General features: G+C 53.8%; 1 protein-coding gene across 3 annotated transcripts in view; it reads left to right on the forward strand.

Annotated features, from left to right (window-relative positions):
- The first annotated feature begins 2,161 nt into the window (after window positions 1–2,161).
- The window catches only part of Lrrc8d (leucine rich repeat containing 8 VRAC subunit D), a 108,070-nt gene continuing 104,425 nt past the window's right edge, over window positions 2,162–5,806 (forward strand). The window contains exons 1-2 of one of the 3 annotated variants that reach the window (XM_026785197.1): window positions 2,162–2,231; window positions 3,022–3,066. The gene's annotated coding sequence lies outside the window, so the exon portion shown is untranslated. Of the gene's footprint in view, window positions 2,232–2,486; window positions 2,547–3,021; window positions 3,067–5,806 lie in introns of those variants that run through there. The other 2 variants (XM_005359630.3, XM_026785198.1) reach the window with 2 other exon arrangements.

Here is a 5,806-nt window from a genome sequence, read left to right on the forward strand (position 1 = left end):
TGCCTATGACTCAGGCTCCAGGTGGATCCAGCACCTCTGGCCTCCACGCACCTGCTCTCACTGGTAAACCACACAGACTACACAACACACTTACTTAAAAACAAATCTCGAGGCTGGGCGTGGTGACTCAGGCCCCTATAACCCCAGCACTCCACAGGTGAGATCATGAGTTCCACAGACACAGCAAGTTCAGGTCAGCCTGGGCTACAGGGAGTCTGTCTCAAAAACCAAACAGACTCTCCAAATTGTATTTCATTAGTTTGTGTGATTTAGTCTCACATTCAGTGTATGACAGTGTGTTCTCTGTGGTGTGCAGCATAGACTGTTATCTGAACATCCTTTGTTTACTCTGTCAATCTTCTTTAGGGGGCTGGGGATTTTGAGACAGGAGCTTTGTGTAACCTATGCTGGCCTCCAATTTGGTGTGCAGCCAAGGGTAATCTTGAATTTGCTGTTCTCCTGACTCAAGGGCTGAGATTACAGGCCTGAGTCCCCACGGCCACCTTTTAGTTTATACCAATAATAAAACCATTTTTAAAAAATCAAGAATCCACTTAAAACAAAGGGAAGATAGAAAAGTAAGTGGAGTATAGGGTTGTCTCCACAAAGGGTGGAACTTTCTAAGCGGATAGCAGTGGGGTGTTTTCTGGCAAGCTATCACATCACCGTCAGGGATGAAAAGGCCTAACCCCCTAGATCAGCAAACCCCGGACTGTAATTAGATCACCTGCCACACACTGGCTGCCCTAGCACTTCCTCCTTGGCAGGGGAATAGGAGAGGCTGCACTTTGAAGGGTCCCAGAAGGAAAGAGAGAGCAGAGGCTCCATCTTGAACCGCCCTTGCGCTGCTCAGCGGGAGGGAGTGGGTCCTCGCCGCTCAGCGCACCCCTTCCCTGTCTGGGCTGTGCCCAGTGGCACACCATCTAAGGAGCTACTGTCCTCGTTCTGAAGCTCAGAAAACCATCTCTGTTAGTGCCTCTCTCTATAGGACCCCACCCTTCCTGGGTGCCTTGTGTGGCGCGGGCTCATTAAGACCATGAGATGTTAAATGGATCTTGATGGGATGTTTATGGACACAACTTCCCCACAATTCCAGAAGCACGTGGTTTCGGATGAAAGGAGATACTTAAGTACGGGGAGGGAATCATTTATTTTCTTTGATTGAACCAAAATAATTAGCCCGCCTGACTCGGTGTCTTGGCCTCTGCCTCTCTATGGAGGAAAAATAGACCAAGAAAACTTCTACCGCACAGCAGCAAAGACACACGGGAAAGCGATTAAGTTGGTAAACTTTTAACAACGACTTCCCAAGTGCCTGTTTCGTATGCACGAGGTTTTTGGTGAAAAGGAACCTGGTGAGGGAGGTCCAGAGACAGCTGAAAACAAAATCGGCGAGAAACTGCTTTAATACTAGAAGTAGCTTGGAGAAGCTGAGCAGCTGTTCGCGCAGACTTTCAGTTGCAAGCTCCCCAAATCCCAGGCAAATTGCTTTCTCCTTCAAGTTTGAAGGCACTGGATGACTTTTAATGCCCTCCGCCCCCAACTCTCCCAATCTCCAAATGATCAATTTTTAGTGGTCAGAATACCATCCCAAAATTGTAGGACCGACGAAGCTGCCCGGTCCAGCCCGTTTCTACAGAGAAAAGACAGCTTGGCACCATGCCCTGCCAAGGTGCGCGTTGGGGTTAGATAAGCACTGCGCCTCGGGAGACGTTCGGCAGCCATTCTTCTCTTCCCGGTGCACCTGCTGAGCGGCTAGCAACCAGTCCGGGATCCCGGCCACCTCCCCACCACCCGGCACCTCGGACCAGCCGGCCGGACCCCTAGGCAGGCGCGGCGGGGCGCGCGGGCACAGCGCAGGCAATCACATGGAGGCCCGGGCCAGCCCCATTGGCTGCGACCCGGCCAGTCGCGGCGCTCGCAGACTGCGGTTGGTCCCAGAGCTGCGGCGCCTGCACGGGCCCGGAGTCCATGTTACGCTTTGTCTAATTCCCCTCGTTACAGAGTCATGTGCTGCTGCTCCCGCCGCCGCCGCTGCCGCCGCCCGGGGTGCCCCGGCTCCTCCGCCGCGCTTCGAGGTGGCAGCCGCGGGCGGGGCCGCGGGCTCAGGGTCCAGGGCGCCGCGCGCCTCCGGGGCGAGTCCCGGTGCAGCCGCCGCCCGCCGCAGGTGATGCCGCCGCCTCCCGCCTCCGCCTAAGCTCCGGCGCGCGCGGCCAGGGCTGCCCGCGAAGGTGGGTGCGCGTCGGGCCACCCGGGCAGGGAGGGAGCAGGTGGAACGGCCCCGGGGCGCGCAGGCGTCCTGCTTCTCCGCGCCCCGTGCCGCGGTGGAGCCCAGGCTGCCTCCGGGGTCGCGATCGGGGACCCACGAGGGCTTCGGAACCCCGGGGCGGGCTGTGCGACCAGGTCCCCACCCAGCGCCGGGACATTGTTCCGCTTCGGGCCCTGCGCGGGCCGGGTGCCGGCTGCCGCGCTCCCGCCTCGGCCTCCGTGCGCGCGATCGTAGGGGCGGAGATTGCCCATCGCGGCGGCTCCGAGTCCTCCCGGAGGTGGGTGTCTGCAGTCTGGCCTGGTTGGCCGGGTGCCGGCAAGAGGAGCCCTTGAACTTCTCCAGAAACGCCTCCCCACCCGCCTCCGTCCCGCTCCTGGTGGGCCGCGAGGGGAGCCCGCGGGCTGGGGAGGGGAGGCCCTGCGCCCCGCCCCCGGCGCCCTGGGGGAGGGCACTGGGGCCGCAGGTGCACCCTGCACGCCGCGGGCCATCTCCGGGTTGGGTACCGGTATAATCCGCTTCTAGCTTGTTTAGAAGCGTGGGCTCTTGGGAACCGGACTTCTGCTTGATTCTGGTTTAGGGGCTTGGACAAGAGGAAAAGTGGGTGCCTGCCCAGAGGACTGTCGCCTCCAGTTACTGGAGGGTCGATGGGCGCCCCCCTCTTCCAGTCCCCCTTCGTGTGGGGTATCCCTAACAGATAAGGAAATGAGATTTTTGTTGTTGTTCTTTGATTTTTCTTTTTTCTTTTTTTTAAGCCGTCCGCAGTGAAGGAGAGCTGCTTCGGGTCGAGGGGAGGAGAGGTAGGTCCCCTCTGGAGAGGGTTGGGCTGTAGGGTCTCAGCGGTTCCCACGAAATTAGGGTTTGTGTGTGGCTGAAAGTGGGGAAGTAGATTGCTGGAAGGAAAAGCAAGGGAAGAGATGGGCGCAGGAAGGAAGAAGGCAAAGAGACCAAGTATTGGTCGTCCTAGCCGAACTGGAGCCCCACCTTGAGACTCTTGGGGCTCCTATTTGATTTGCGTTTCCTCCCAAGATTTTCTTCAACTTGACTTTGAAAAGTTTTTTTTTTTTTTTTTTTTTAGTTTTTATTTTTGTATTGGACAAGACAGCTGCGAAGATGTGGTTTTGGAAGAGATGTAGAAGAGCTGACTCCTGGGAACTTTCCTTGGCAGTTGAAATAATAAAACCCCACCCTAGCAGCGTTTACTGAGCATCTAGTACACCCGCAGTGCCTGAGTGTAGGAGGAGGCCCGAACAAGCAGGGAATTCCCGTCTGCAGTATGGGTGAGGGCTGTTTACTTAATAAATAGCCTGGGCCCATCCGTATGCCAAGGAAAACACGGTTCAGACTTTCCTCCCCAAAGCTGCTGGCACCTTAGGCTGTCTTATAGACTCGGAGGAGTCACCCTGCCTTGTAAGCACCCATGTTAGGTCTACAGACACCATCTGTTTTTACAGCTCATGAACACTGAGCGGGTATGTTATCTGTTAGGTCAGGGCCAGGACTGTGCAGACTTCAGCTGAAGTTAAAATCCAGCATCTCGTCATGAACAAGAGTTGAAGACTGAAATGACCAGGAAACAGGAGTGTTGACTTCTTTCCAGTTGTTTAGGGAGCTCTCCATAAAAGGACGAAGTAGCCCACAGTGCTGGACACGGTTCCAAAATGGAGAGTTCCCTCCCAGCTCTTCCCACTCAGAGATTCTATCTCAGATTCCTCTAGTTTTTATTGAAGGTGTGTAAACTTTGTTGACTGAAGCCTAACAGGCTAAGGGCAGAGTGAGCTGTCCTCAGATGACCCAGGGTCCCCTCCCTCTCCTCTCCTCTCCTCTGAGCACGGGCTTCTGATGCAAGAGTGTTGAGCCATGGTTGCAGCTTTCTTTGCCTGCTTTTTCCGTTGAAAAACCTTGGTCAACAAGTGTCACCCCCCCCCATTAAGTTATATAGTCTATGAAGTTTTCCGACGGTTTTTAAATTTTTTTAATTTTAGAACAATCTGATGTGTTTGACTTGTCCCAATAGTTAAATTGTTTTAGGAGCTCTCTGTTTTGGAAATTGAACTTTTCCAGTATTGTGGGCAAGTTGTAGGTAAATTGGCTCAGACCGTAAGGCTAAAAGCCTTAGGCATCTTTGTGTTTATGATCATCTATGTTCTTTTTTGTTTTGTTTTTGACACGGCAAGGGTCTCACACTGTAGCCCAGGTCGGCCTTTTCCTGGTGCTGGGATTATAGACACCGACACGGAAGGCCGTGCATGTTCGTTCTTCAAGTGCTAATTTGAAAGACTTGGTATTTGACCTGAGAAACACCAGTAGTGTTGAGTACTGGCTGGAAGAGTGGCTCCTGGGAGAGCTGGAAGGAGGGGATCACTGTGCTCATGAGAGCAGATAAACATGCAGAAGTCCAATAGTTCAGGGTGACAATGTGTGTGTCAGGATGGGCAGAGACCAGAGTGCACAGTGTGACAGTAGACGGGGAGGAGGGGGTTGTCTCAGAGAAAGGACTCGGGGTGCATTTCAGTGGGATTTTTGAGAAGTAAATAGAAAACACTAACCTAGTTAGTGGGAAAGTTAGCTACCAGCGAGCCAGCAAATAAACCTGACGTTCTCCCCTGGACAGTTCAGCCTCGTCCCGCAGGCTGTTGGCAATATGTGGAGAATGTGTGTTTCTCATAGCCCTGGGGCAGGTGCTACTGGCTTTCAGGTGGGTAGACAGGCATTTTAAAACAGCCTTGAGGGCCCTGGAGATGGGTCAGCAGGGAAGGCTGTTTTATCCCTGGAGGCTGGGGTGAAAGGAAAGCCTGACTTCCACGAGTTGTTTGATACACACCCTCCCCCTGAATAAATACTGTAAAACAACAGACAAGCCTGAATGCACAGGGCTGTGCTCCTAAAGAACGAGGTTGTTCATGACCTCGGCAGTGCCGAAGCATAGCATAGGGAACCAAGTTCAGATCCCCAACACCTTCACGAAAGCTGTATTTTTAGCTTCAGTGCTAGAGAAGGGGAGATGGGAAGATCCCTGGGGCCGACAGGCCAGCCAAGCTAGACATGGGCCCCAGCTTCTATGAGAGACCCTATCTCGAAGCCCGAAGTGGGAAGAAATGGAGTATGCAGACCACTGGCTTCTACACAAGTTCTTGTAGACACGTGCACACTTACACACACACACACACACACAGCTAGTGCCAAAGTTGACACTGCTTCTCTTCTGCAGTGAGCGCTAGTGTGGTGGTGGTAGCCTTCCCAGAAGTGAAGTTACAATTCTGAAGAGGGAGGTGGTTTTGTTTTGTTGTTGTTGTTTGTTTGTTTGTTTGTTTTGAGGCAGGCTTTCTCTGTGTACCCCGACTGACTGTCCTGGAACTCACTCTTGTAGACCAGGCTGCCATCAAAGTCAGAGACCCTCCTCCGCCTGTCTCTGCCTGCTGAGTGCTGGGGTTAAAGGCCTGCACCACCAGGCCAGGCCAGGGAAGTAGTTTCTGATGTGCGAGGGATCATTCCTTAGGCAGTGGCTCTGCGGAGATCTGAAGCACTTAGGGTCTGTGC

The sequence above is a fragment of the Microtus ochrogaster genome, linkage group LG1 (assembly GCF_000317375.1).
Source record: "Microtus ochrogaster isolate Prairie Vole_2 linkage group LG1, MicOch1.0, whole genome shotgun sequence".
NCBI classification, from domain to species: Eukaryota; Metazoa; Chordata; class Mammalia; order Rodentia; family Cricetidae; genus Microtus; species Microtus ochrogaster.